Genomic DNA, 15,428 nt, shown 5'->3' with positions numbered 1-15,428 from the left:
ATCGTAATCGTTTAGCAAGTGTATGTATGTCTGTGTGTATGTATGACTGTGTATATATATGTATGTATGCATGTATGTATGTATGTATAAAGGTACATAGTCTGCCGTAACGGTTATCATTATCATTATTATTATCATTACTATCATCATTACTATTATTATCATCATCATTATTATCATAATTACCATCATCATCATCATCATCACTCACTATGAATACCACTATCATTAATGTTATCATTATTAGTTATTTCTATCATTATGATGATCATCATAGCGACAATAGCAACTATATACATGAAACTATCTGAAATAATCACTACATGCCAAAATTACGTGGATCATTTCCAATGTGCCTACAACTGTTCATGATCTGTAATCATCCAAGTTCTATATCGTTGCAGAATAAGGTTTACCAGTGGAGTCAAGAGACATGAGAGTGAGAGTGCATACGAGTAATGAATGGTAACTTGCTCTATATATACTGCTACCTGCACCACATCATCGATGAATCAAGAATGCGTGTGATTGGAAAAAGGCGAATCAATCACCCAACTGCACGAGACGATGGATATCATCAAAGCAACATCTGCGGCGGGTCTTTCACAGGGATCACATCCCATTTTCTCAGATACCCGCATTACCCATTCTCTTTGTTTCAGGTGATCGCCAGAAAAAATGGTGTCGCGGAAAAAAGTATCTTAACATGAATTTCTTAGATTTGTGTTAGAGGAAACGATTTTGGCCCAGGCTGGGAGCCATCTTTTTTCATGGTATATGTATATATACCAGATGTTTCACATGCCCTGGTTCAATCCATTGACAGCATGTAGATCCCGGTATACCACGTTGTTCCAATTCACTCTATCCCTTGCAAGCCTTTCACCCCCCTGTATATTCAGGCCCCCCGATCGCTCAAAATCTTTTTCACCCCATCCTTCTACCTCCAATTTGGTCTCCCTCTTCTCCTCGTTCCCTCCACCTCTGACACATATATCCTCTTTGTCAATTTTTCCTCACTTATTCTCTCCATATAACACCATTTCAATACACCCTCTTCTGCTTTCACAACCACACTCTTTTAATTACCACACATCTCTCTCACCCTTTCATTACTTACTCGATCAAACCACCGCACACCACATACTGTCCTCAAATATCTCACATCCAACACATCCGTCCTCCTCTGCACAACCCTGTCTATATAGAGCCTATTCCTTCAAACATACCCATTTTTGCTTTCCGAGATAACGTTCTCGCCTCGACAAATTCTTCAACGCACCCAGAACCTTTGCCCCTACCCTCACCCTGTGACTCACTTCCGCTTCCATAGTTCCATCCGCTGCTAAATCCACTCCCAGATATCTAAATCTTTTCGCTTCCTCCAGTTTTCCTCCTCTCAGACTTACCTCCCAATTTCCTTGTCCCTCAAGCCTACTGAACCTAATAATAACCTTGCTCTATTCATATCTACTCTCAGCTTTCTTCTTTCACACACTTTACCAAACTGTCACCAGCTTCTGCAGTTTCTCACCCGATTCAGCCACCAGCGATGTGTCACCAGCGAAGAACAACTGACTCACTTCCCAAGCCTTCTAATCCACAACAGACTACATATTTGCCCTTCTCTCTAGAACTCTTTATTCACCTCCCTAACCAACCCATTCATAAACAAATTAAACAACCATGGAGATATCACGCACCCCTACCGCAAACCGACATTCACTGGGAACCAATCACTTTCCTCTCTTCCGACTTGTACACGTCTCATCCTCGGTAAAAACTTTTCACTGCTTTTAGCAACTTACTTCCCACACCATATATTCTTAATACGTTCCAGGAAGCATTTTATGAACCCTATCATATGCCCTCTCTAGATCCATAAACGCTACAAACAAATCCATCTGTTTATTTAAGTATTTCTCACATACATTCTTCAAACACCTGATCCACACATCGTCTACCACTTCTGAAACCACACTGATCTTTCCCAATCTGATGCTCTGTACATGCCCTTACCCTCTCCATCAATACCCTCCCATATAATTTCCCAGGAATAATCAAGAAGCTTATACCTCTGTAATTTGAGCACTCACCTTCATCCACTTTGCCTTTGTACAATGGCACTATGCATACATCCCACCAATCCTCAGGCACTTCACTATGAACCATACATACACTGAATATCCTTAGCAACCAAACAACAACACAGGCACCCCATTTTTTAATGAATTCCACTGCAATACCATCCAAACCCGCCGCCTTGCCTCACTTAGAAGTTCCCTCGGCTACGGTTCGCTCGCCTCTGGTTTAATACGAAAATGTTCCAAAGAAGGAGACTCGATTTTTCCCTCACACTGCATCACTGTGATATTTATGGCACAATATCTGGAGGTGCCAGCTACATCTTATTATCATCATTAAAATGATTCTAAGTAATGGAATTAATTTCCAGGACGCTGAACGCCACGCAAGAGGTCTCAGGCGAAAATCGTGTAATGGTAATAAGATTATTTTTTTTTTCTCCCACGAGTTTGAAAGCAGATTATGAAGATGTGACGAGCAACGTCTGATATAAAATGCATGACCAGGACACGCAATACCCACACCATCCCCCAACCCCTCTAGAATATCGTAACTTATAATGAGGCCAGTAAGCTGAGGTGAACTGAAGCCGTGTGATGAGATCGGATATAATGAGGACCGACATGAGGGGCCGACATGCATAGTGTAATGATGATCCTGGAGTGACAGAGATGAAGGGGAGGGTAGGTGGAAAGAAGAGAAGGGGAGTAGATGGGGGGAGGGAAGGAGGGCGGGAGGGAAACTTGTACGTCAAGAGAATTTAGTGCCGTCCAAAGGTGAACGGTAACTTCCCGAAAGACACACATAAGAACTGCGTTTAATCCCTCGCGACTGCTGGACTCCCACTTAAAAATCTACCACAGGAATGATTAACATTGCAGGTCGCTATCTGCACATAACGAGAGCCTCCTTCAACACTTTGCACTCCCGGAGACGACTTCGTTATGTACTGACAAAAACAGAGATATACAGCAAAATAATCGCTTTACAGATGTTTTATTCATTACTAATATTGATGATAATCGTGGATGGAACATGTACTTCATAGTTACAGAACTTCTCGTAATGGCTCGTAGTTAGCTGGACGCTTCTGAAGCTAAGCTTTCTTCCCTCTAGAACATCCGCATCATGGCCAGGACGACTCTCTCTCTCACCCCGAGGATTCTCCTGCTCCTCTCCCTTCCCCAGGGGTACGACCACATGACCCCTCCGCGTAGGGCGACCGACAGACATGACCACCACTTAACGTAGGGGGAACGACGGACATCACCAAACGTAGGGTACACGACTCAAATGACCCCACCAGACACAAAGGGTGAACGACCGACATCATCCCACCAGACGTTAGGTGAACGACGGACTTGACCTCACCAGACGGAGGGTGAACGACGGATACGACTATTAAACGTAGGGTTAACTACGGGCATGACCCCCCACCAGTCGAAGGGGGAACAAAGGAAACGAGTCGACCAAACGTAAGGAGAACGACCGACATCACCTCCAAACGTAGGGCAAACGACAGACGACCCCATCAGATGTAGCGCGAACATGACCTCACCTGACGTAGGACGAACGGCCGACATGACCTCATCTGACGTAGGACGAACGGCCGACATGACCTCACCTGACGTAGGACGAACGGCCGACATGAGCCCAACAGACGTAGGGCGTACGACTGACATGACTCTATTAGAGGTAGGGTGAAACACAATTACCTCCCTCCCTCCTCCCAGCCAGATGCCCTCGTGCCATTTGTTTCCATTGTGATAATGTAGTCAAGAGATCTTGGGCTTACCCGTTCTCTCTCTCTCTCTCTCTCTCTCTCTCTCTCTCTCTCTCTCTCTCTCTCTCTCTCTCTCTCTCTCTCTCCTCCTCCTCATGCCCTGCCAGCTGTTGCCTGCGCTCCCTTCCCTCAGACACAATAGCCAACAACTTTACGCACAGTAATACCTAACCTGTTCCGGACGACGTCATCATAAGAATTCATAAGAACGGACACTTCCCCTTACTTACCCGTCTGCCTTGCTATGGACTACCCGCACACACTGATCCCAGTGTTTTTGGTCTGTTGCTGCTTCTTTTGCTTTGTAACTAGCAACAAGTAATCAATATAACTGGTAACCATGGGTTCATGAAGTACCTCACCGTACCTTTATATGCCCAGGCTCCTTCTATGAAGCTCCTACCGCGTCTACTGGCTGAGACCAAAGATTATGAAGTGTAGTGATGTGTGTTTGTGGGGTTAGAGCAGGCAAACTAAGGGATAAATGGTCCATATCTTCGGTATGGAAGTTGCGTCTTGAGTATGACGGTGTTTTGTGATGTGGTTTATCGGTGTTTAAAATGTTAGAGAGATGGGTGATATCCACGATGAGCACGACAAAGTACAACTCGTATATGTCTGGGTAGTGTAGTTTCAGATGAGTGTAGAGGGCACTTCAGGACTGGGTTCCGGTGCGGTAGTTTAGAATTTGTCCGGTCACTACAAGGTGAACATTCTTTGTCACTGTTGTGTTTGCTGGTGGAATGAGGAAGGGGGAAGAGGCTCTGTGAGTATGTGTTGGTGAAGTGTGAGGCAGGAGCGAGCTTATTCTATTTCCACTTGTGGTTTGGTAGTTGCTTATCCACTTGTGGTTTGGTAGTTGCTTATGAAATTGCTTAGGTTGGGAGGGGTTCAATGATGCCGCAAAGAATTTGGGTGCCAAGCGTGATGAGGTGTGATTGTACTGAAAGCATTTTTGTTAGTGCAAGTTCTGAACGTTTGTGGCAGCTCAGCAACCAGTTATTATTCTAAAAGCCCTGTATTTTGTGATTTGCAGGTTGGTTATGTTGCTTTTAAAAGGGTGAATGGCCAAGCAGGCGAAGCACAGTTTAGGCTGGAATGGTTAAACTCCTCGCAGAGGATGATCACAAGGGCCTTGCATAAAGCTAGTGCCAAAAAGTCTTTTGAGGAAGCGGTTAGTGATGACGATGGTGGTGTGGGGAGAGAATGTCATGTGTGTGTTGTACCAGACACCAAGTACGATGAGGAGTTTTCCTAAACGGTTGTGCTTGATTATATAGAATATGGGAGGTTGGACTCACGTAGGCCAGGACTTAATGTGGGAGACGGTGAATTCCTGTAAGGAAGCGGACGTTGGTTTAAGCCATTGATCTAAGTGCGTGATGCAATCGTGCATGTTTGGTTGTCCTCGTTTGGTTTCAGGGTGATGTGATGCGAGTGCGAGGTCATCTGAATATGAAAGGATTTTCACAATGTGGTTTGCAGGGGGTAGAGGAAGGTCGTTGTGGATGAGACATGGAGAGTGTTGGACAACGAAGTGGTCCTGGAAGACTCCATTGTGGATCTTGAGGACTCTGGATGAGGCGAAGCCTTTTGTAGGTCTTTGGCCTTGTGGCCGGCTTGTAGTTTCTGTGAAGGGCGGTGTTAAGAATCTTCTGTATGGAAATGTGTCGGAGGACGATGTCACATAATTTACTGCTGTTCACCTCCACTAATACTCTGTGTGTGTGTGTGTGTGTGTGTGTGTGTGTGTGTAGGGGAGGGGGAGGGTTATGGCTGGTGGAAACCATCCAGGATGTGTAATGCGAAGGTTGTGCTAAGTGTGGCAGTGGAATAATTAGGTTAGTTTTCGCTGTCTGGGTTAAAGATGTTTGTGCTGGTCCATGATGGGTTGTTTCTGCAGGGGTGTGGTGTTTCGGATGGGTGTTTTGAGTGATGGAGTGTACATGACTACTGTATGTCCAGCGCTCTTAGGAGTCATTTACAAGCTTCGTTATGAGTAGTGGAGATGAAGCCACAAAAGGGCAACTCTTACACCTAACAGGGTAATACGACCTGGCGACTGAGGTTGGACGCAGTGAGCAGATGTCCTTTCATGGTCTATGGCTGACATTACTATCCCCGACCTGCATTAGCAGCAGCTGGGGACATATGGTAGCTGGGTCATCATCACCCCTACAACTTCCAAAAGGCGTATAAGAGGTATGGACATAACCCACGGTCGGGCACAGAGGCCCCAAGCTACACGTACCGACACTGTGGGGCGGGAAGTCAACACCGGCCAGACGACCAGCAGCGACGCCACAACAGGAGGGCGACGGTCGTGGGAAGGCCACCCGACATGCAGTGTATGGTACGTCATTGCCCACAGGCCTTCTGCCTCAAAGGAGCCCACTTCACCCAGCTCCCGCGTGCACCACAGCCTCGAACCTCTCCACACATCTATACCTAACTGTGTTCCAGACTCACACCACTGTTTTAGACTCACAGCTGTGTTCCAGGCTCAACTGTGTTCCAGGCTCACAACTGTGTTCTAGATTCACAGTTCCAGTAATAGTTGAGTTCCAGATTCAGATTCTAAATGAGTAATTCTCATACGGTCAACAATGAAGCTGATGCTACCTACTACCCTATCAACACCTTACTAATTTACTAATGTTAATGTAAATTTTGCTTACCAAACGTATTGCCACACACCTTGTGTACGAAGACGGTATACCATGCTTGTGGATGGCGACGGTATATCATCCTTGTGCACGACGCCGGTATACCATCCTTGTGCACGACGCTGGTATACCATCCATGTGGACAACGCCGGTATACCATCCTTGACGATGACGCCGGTATATCATCCATGTGGACGACGCCAGTATACCATCCTTGTGAACGAAGCCAGCATACCATCCTTGTGGACGACGCTGTATACCATCCATGTGGACGACGACGGTATACCATCCTTGAGAACGACGCTGATATACCATCCTTGTGTACGACGACCGTATACCATACTTATGTACGACGCCGGTATATCATCCATGTGGACAACGACGGTATACCATCCTTAAGACGCCGGTATACTATCTTGTGGACGAAGCCGGTATACCATCCTTGTCTACGACGCCGGTATATCATCCATGTGTACGACGCCGGTATACCACGTAGACAACGCCGGTATACCATCAAGTGGACGACGATGGTATACCATACTTATGTATGATGCCGGTATACCATCCATGTGGACGACGACCGTATACCATCCTTGAGAACGACGCCGGTATAACATCTGGTGGACGAGGCCGGTATACCATACATGTGGACGAGGACGGTATACCATACATGTGGACGACGACGGTATACCAAACTTGTGGAAGACAGTGCAGCCCACGAGTACGATGGAATAGCCTTAGACATACGTCCCTTAGGTTCAAATCAAAGATGAGGCCACTATACCTAAGGGTCGTATCGTCGCATTGAAGGGTCGTAGCGTCGTGCTCAAGAATCGTACTGTCCAGCGAAAGTTCGCTATCTTTATACTTCTTTGACACTGGACGACCACAATACAAGCCTACTTCTCGAGGTTAAACCCTTAATGAAGACACAAGCCTTTCGCTGCTACGATGTAAACAAAGCAACTGTTAGAACTTGTTTAAGATGAGAATGATAATCCAAAGAAAATTAAATGTTTCGCTTCAAATACCTGGCAACTCCACGATAGGAGTTATCACATACCGCAGACTCTCGTGAGCTGTAATTATATAACACTAATATTTTAGTTCCAACAGTTCAAATTCTTATCGTATTTTCTTCTCTTTTTAAGTAAGAAAGTTTTAAATCACGACTGCAAGGTCCTCATTTACCAAAAAGATTAGTTAATGTACTCAAAATGAATTTTTGTTCACAGAGCATGGCACTACCCCACCAAAGAGAGAAAACGGAAACTTGAAATGTGGGTCTGTTTAACGGTCACCGTTACCATCAGAGAAGAGCGCATGTATTAGGTGTGGGGTTAATGCTCTTATGTATTTTTGTAGTGCTGGTGCCTGTTGATGCCATCGTGGCACCTTCAGTACGGCACCCAATCCACCCACATACACATGTATATACATACACGTTCACACACGCAAATATACATACCCATACATCTCAACGTTATTATTTTTTTTTTTATTTTGCTTTGTCGCTGTCTCCCGCGTTTGCGAGGTAGCGCAAGGAAACAGACGAAAGAAATGGCCCAACCCACCCCCATACACAATGTATATACATACACGTCCACACACGCAAATATACATACCTATACATCTCAATGTACACATATATATACACGCACAGACACTTATATATATATATATATATATATATATATATATATATATATACCCATGCACACAATTCACACTGTCTGCCTTTATTCATTTCCATCGCCACCTCGCCACACATGGAATACCATCCCCCTCCCCCCCCTCATGTGTGCGAAGTAGTACTAGAAAAGACAACAAAGGCCCCACTGGTTCACACTCAGTCTCTAGCTGTCATGCAATAATGCCCGAAACCACAGCTCCCTTTCCACATCCAGGCCCCACACAACTTTCCATGGTTTACCCCAGACGCTTCACATGCCCTGGTTCAATCCAATGACAGCACGTCGACCCCGGTATACCACATCGTTCCAATTCACTCTGCACGCCTTTCACCCTCCTGCATGTTCAGGCCCTGATCACTCAAAATCTTTTTCACTCCATCTTTCCACCTCCAATTTGGTCGCCAATTTGGTCGCCCACTTCTCCTTGTTCCCTCCACCTCTGACACACATATCGCCTTGGTCAATCTTTCCTCACTCATTCTCTCCATGTGACCAAACCATTTCAAAACACACTCTTCTGCTCTCTCAACCACACTCTTTTTTATTACCACACATATCTCTTACCCTATTATTACTTACTCTATCAAACCACCTCAAACCACATATTGTCCTCAAACATCTCATTTCCAGCACATCCACCCTCCTCTGCACAACTCTATCTATACCCCACGCCTTCTTTCACACACTTTACCAAACTCAGTCACCAGCTTCTGCAGTTTCTCACACGAATCACTCACCAGCGCTGTATCATCAGCGAACAACAACTAACTCACTTCCCAAGCTCTCTCATCCAGAACAGACTGCATACTTGCCCCTCTTTCCAAAACTCTTGCATTCACCTCCCTAACAACCCCATCCGTAAACAAATTAAACAATCATGGAAACATCACACACCCCTGCCGCAAACCAACTTTCACTGAGAACCAATCACTTTCCTCTCTTCCTACACGTACACATGCCTTACATCCCCGATAAAAACTTTTCACTGCTTCTAGCAACTTGCCTCCCACACCAAATATTCTTAATACCTTCCACAGAGCATCTCCATCAAGTCTATCATATGCCTTCTCCAGATCCATAAATGCTACATACAAATCCATTTGGTTTTCTAAGTATTTCTCGCATACATTCTTCAAAGCAAACACCTGATCCACACATCCTCAGTAACACTTCTGAAACAAGACTGCTCTTCCCCAATCTGATGCTCTGTACATGCCTTCACCCTCTCAATCAATACCCTCCCATATAATTTACCAGGAATACTCAACCACTCTAATTAGCAAATCATTCCAAATATCTTCGCCTCCTTCTAGGTAAAACGATTGACCAAGAGTTTGTATCCATTATCATAAGTGAAATCAAATATATCACGTAAGTAGCTTAACAGATCAAGATTATCAAAGTCTCTGATAATTTTGTATATCTTACTGGATCACCTCTGACCCTTCTCTCTTCTAAGCTAAACAGATTAAAGTCGTTTGGTCGGCTCTGATAGGATTTGTTTCTCAGCTCGGGAATCATCTTGGTAGCTAAACGCGGCAGTTTCCATTCTGTCTGTCTGTCCTTCTTCTTTTTTTAAGGGGGATCAAACTGAACACAATATTCAAGAAGGGGACGAACCAATAATTGTAGAGATCAAGGATGAGTTCCCTGGACTTAAATTAGAAGGCCCTACCTATGATTCCAAAAATTTTTCTCTCTTTTCACAGCTTTTGTAATATTTTTTTTTTTTTAGGTCACCAGAGATTATTACGCCCAAACCTTTTTCCTCGTTTACCTTCTGCAGTTCAACTGAATTCATACTGCAGCTTGCTTTAATGTTTTTACTCCAAAACAGCCCATCTGTGTCATTCTGAAGCTGTAGACGTTCATGTTCATTTGTACATTCATTTCTCAGTATTGTATGATTCTCGAATTTTGATATCTCGCAATGCAGCTTAGTATCAGTTTGGTATCAATATATATATATATATATATATATATATATATATATATATATATATATATATATATATATATATATATATATATGAGAAACAGCATAGGTCCCAAGATTGATCCCAGAGGCACACAATTGTTACGTCTACCCATACTGAGGCTTGACCATTAATCATAACACTTGATTTACGGCCAGTCAACCAAAATTCCTTCTATCCATACAAGTACAACCCCATCACTGCTATGCAACTTAATTTCTGCTGGTAACCTTTGATGCGGAACCTTATCGAATGCTTTTTGAAGATCGAGATAAATGACATCAACTGCTTATTTCGTGACAAACGTTCATTAAGCCATGAAATCAAGGAGATTTGTCAGACATGAGCGATTTCGTCGAAAACCATCCTGAGAATCGTTTATGAAGAGGTAGTCCTGTAAATGGTTTACAATTCTGGTGGTCCTCTAAATGGTTTGCAATTCTATCTCGAATGATGGTTTCCATAACTATTCCCACTACAGACGTGAAGCTGATGGGACATATTCCTTTTTTTTTTTTTTATAAATCTTTGCTACATTGATAAACTTCCATTCATCTGGAACTTTTGCTGTGGCAAGTGAATTATTGAAATGGGCAGTCACGGGCTTAACTAACTCATTTTTCGCCGCTCTAATTGTCCTGGGATAAAATCTATCAGGAAGTACCGTTCTATTTTCATTTCGTTTATTGCTGATGGGATGTCTTCACCATTTTTTGTCAATTTGTTCCAAAACGTTCATCTCTAGTATCAATGAAACTGGGTTCGGGCCATTTATTGTCTTCAATCGTAAACACAAATGCAAAAAAGTAATTTAGGATTTCTGCCATGGCTTCGCTGTCTTGAATCAAGTCACTGTTTTTATAAATTAAAGGACCAATTGACTAGGTAACGACCCACTTGCTTGTAACATATGCATGCAGAGAGCATACATAACTTACAAGTTGTAATATAGTGGAGAATGTTCAAAACATGGGGAGATACGAGTGCAAGACTACCTCCCCTTACAGTACAAACAGGTAAGTATTTATACATAACCTTTTTTTTCCTTCCTTTCCTGTATACCTCTGCCTTTGTCTCCTCTCTCTTCCCCTCTTCCTCTCTTCATCTTTTCCTCTCCCTTACTCTTCCTCCACCAAAACTTTCTTATCTTTGATTTCCGTCTCTTTTTTTCCCCCTCACCCTCAACACTCTCCATTTCTTGCCACTTACCCTCTATCCTCATTTTCCACCTGTTCCACAACCCTTCCTCCCCTCTCGTTCCACAACCCTTCTACCTCTCCTTCTCACCTGTTCCACAACCCTTCCTCTCCTCCTCCTCGACTATTCCACGCCCCTTCCGCCCCAACTCTCCGTTAACTTCCACACTCAGTATTTACACCAGCCATTTTCAAAGTGCATCAAACACGTACCCTGGCCGGGCCAAAATACCTCTCACGGATTTACTCGGCATTACGAACAGGAAGGAGACGCAAGCACCAAATGTAAAAGTGAAAATAAGAACAGAGGAACACAGAGAATTACCATGTTAAGTGAAAGGTAGAAATATATTGCGAAAAAAATATGGAATTTAAGGAAGAACTGTAAAGGGACAAGAATTTCCAGTTTAGAGTGAGGCACAGCGTCACACAGTTAAAAAAAAACACACAATCTCTAGTCTACTGTGAGGCATAGTTCTATAAACAGACAAATCCCAGTACAGTGTGAGGCACAGTTATATAGACAGGCTATTCCCAGTTCATTATGAGGTAAAACTTTTCTTTTCTCACTTAAAATTTCCTGATTATTCTCTTTCTCATGACCCGAAATACAACCTCAAAGGATCTTTTTTCATTCCTTTCTCTAAATATGACTCACAAAACTGGTGAACCAAATACTTGAAGGGAGAGCTCAAGAAAAATTCTAAATTTGCCCATAAATGTACTAACAAAAAATGAAAATTAAATATACACACACACACACACACACACATATATATATATATATATATATATATATATATATATATATATATATAGAGAGAGAGAGAGAGAGAGAGAGAGAGAGAGAGAGAGAGAGAGAGAGAGAGAGAGCCTTAAACACAAAGAATTTAATCGCCGACTCGGTTCCCGTATCGATGGGAACTTCATAACATTATGAAGAAAAGAAAGAAGCGGGGCAGGAGGATGGGGGTAGGAGGAAATATCACGTATCAAGATGTATCATGCAAGCAAACACGAATCACCGACGTCCACATGAAACAAGAGTACGTATACTGACTTCAGTAATTCTTATTAACAAGTGTGTTAGATGAAAAATTATCATTATCATTATAAATTATCATTATAACAGGCCCCACGAGTTCATACAGGGGTAGAGCCGTGCCCATAGGAGTACCATCACGATTATCCACCAGCTCATGTACGTACCTCTCCCTACCTCTCTCTCTCTCTCTCTCTCTCTCTCTCTCTCTCTCTCTCTCTCTCTCCGCCACTCTTTGTTCCGATTCGTGTTCTCAAATCTTCATGTTTAAACACATTTCTTTCTTTCTTCTGTCGGTCGCCTTTTACTTCCCGACTCTCTCTCTCTCTCTCTCTCTCTCTCTCTCTCTCTCTCTCTCTCTCTCTCTCTCTCTCTAACTTTTCAAGAAGTTCTTTTTTTTTATATTCCCCTGCTCCTCCCTCCCTGCCCCAGCCGCCCAACACCACACGCACCGTCACAATTAGAAGCTGAAAAACCACAGGACTTCCGCTGGTCTTTCACGGAGTAATAAATGGGTTGTTACAAGAAAAAAATAAATAAATAAATATCCGACCAGACGTCTGGTCAAGGTAAAGCGAGCCTCCTTTAAGGCAAGACGTACGATAAGTGGAGCCTCTGCCTTACTTCTACTTTAATAAGTAGACTGCTTTAGCTTAGGAAGGAGTGAGACACGAGATCATAACTTTAACATAATACAGGGACCTTACCGGGTAGCCAAAATGGTACGGGAAATATACCCACAGTTCAAGCAGGCCTCTCACGTACCGCTGGTGACAATGTGTAAAAAATTACCTATTTTGGAATCACCTATTTCTACTGTACGGGGAAGGAAGTTTTGTGTGTGTGTGTGTGTGTGTGTGTGTGTGTGTGTGTGTGTGTGTGTGTGTGTGTGTGTATTTGTACTGATTTTACGTCCCTAGACCCACATCCACCCACTAATAACCCGTGAATCACAATTTCCCAGAGTGAAGACACGGAAATACGTTTTCAATTTCACCTGGCCAAGATGGTCCTCCTCTTAACGCGAATATGGAACGTAGGAATCATAGCCACACGGCGTCCTTAACGGAGAGCACCAGGCGAGGACGGACAACAATACCACCACGCAGACCATCCTTACAGCCAGAGGAAGGTTGTGGGTCACCAGGAGGAACCCAGGCATGCGCTGGGAACGTTGGAGGATAGTGGCATGACGCTCATGGTTTCAGCAAGCACGAGAACGAGCACGGGATATATATATATATATATATATATATATATATATATATATATATATATATATATATATATATATATATAAAACACTATCAATGGAGCTGTCACGAACTATGCTAACACATACATAAGAGAACCGGTGAGAGAGAGAGAGAGAGAGAGAGAGAGAGAGAGAGAGAGAGAGAGAGAGAGAGAGAGAGAGAGAGAGAGAGAGAGAGAGAATATAGAGCCAGACGGCAGGGATACCACTAAAGGGAAAGGACTGGGTACAGACAGCAGACACTGATGGCTAGGGCGTCCAAAGCATTGTGGTGCCACTAACATCTGAGGCACGAGGGGGAAAAAGAAAGGAAAATCCTGAAGGACCACACGAGCAGGCGAGGTCCAGGCCTTATAATATATATATATATATATATATATATATATATATATATATATATATATATATATATATATATATATTCGGCAAAGGTAAGGCTGGAAAAGAGGACTGAACTTTGTGATGGTAACAATAGGTCATCCCTTTGTTCTTATCCAGTGATCTGATGATGACGTCAACGACGACTCAGGGTCTTTCGCAGAAACCGTCCTGGATGGGGAGATGAGTGAGCAATTTCTTCTGGTCTGGTATGAAACTGAAACAAGTGGAAGCCGAGCACTGGAAGGGTGCTCCACCCTCCTACCTCCGCTGGATACTTCTTTTTATTGGCCACTAGAGATGGTCTGTGTATGATGTCCTTGTGCCAGCTAACTGCCCCTGCTGAGAGGCCGAGGTCATCTCTCCTGTCTTAATCACTTAACCTCCTTCGCTATGAAGCTCTTCAAGTGGAGAAATTCTTGGGACTTTAGTGAAGTCACTCCTGTTCTTCTTTCCCTTCCGTTTTCATTCTCGGTTTTCTTTTTTCTTTACGTCCGCCATATTGGCTTTCACTTTAAACCCGTCGTATTTTTCTTCTGCAGATCCAGGAGACTGGTAGTACCTTGAAATTTTCTGCTATTTGATCATTCATACGCTTATAAACGTACGTAACTATAATTATGTTTTAAACTGAAGTTGCTTTGTGTCAGTTCAAAAATTCTTCATTCGTGGCTTTAAAGTCTTATAGCAAATACATATCGCTATGGAGTTTTCCCAGGGTTCCGAACCCCAATCCACTCCCTTCAGTACTTTTACAGGAATATTGCATTCTTCTGAGCAATCTCCTCTCATTTACGGGCCAGTTAATGCCTCATCTACCAGCTTACAACTGAAATTATTAACAGAATTCCTTATCTTCTATTTCCCCCAGTATACTCCATGCCAAGAGTGTACGAACTGCCTCGATCGGTTAAGCTGTGGAGGTTCTCTTTCTTCTTTTGTCTTTCCCTCTTCATATAACCTTTCTTCCTTCCAGCGTCATGTCTGTGAATACCTGCGGAGCCTTGATTAATTTGCACTTTATAACTTTTACCTTTCACCCGTAAAGGCTTCAATTGGGGCATGTTTCGCCTATGCCAAGTCGGTCACTTTGTGTGTGTGTGCGTGTGTGCATATATATATATATATATATATATATATATATATATATATATATATATATATATATATATATATATATATATATATTCTGATCAGATCCTTCTCGTTTCACGAAGAACTACGATTTTCTCGGTTAGATCACCGCTTGTTTTTCGGGATAGATAACTCCGGGAGAAGAAGAAAAGAAACGTTACCGCTGGAAGTATCTGTCGTCGTATTAGTCTAGAAGTGCTTTCACGAGGGCCTGATATG

The sequence above is a fragment of the Panulirus ornatus genome, chromosome 4 (genome assembly GCF_036320965.1).
Source record: "Panulirus ornatus isolate Po-2019 chromosome 4, ASM3632096v1, whole genome shotgun sequence".
In the NCBI taxonomy this organism is placed as follows: domain Eukaryota; kingdom Metazoa; phylum Arthropoda; class Malacostraca; order Decapoda; family Palinuridae; genus Panulirus; species Panulirus ornatus.
The sequence above is the reverse complement of the archived record's forward strand: the minus strand, read 5'-3'. Positions refer to the sequence as shown.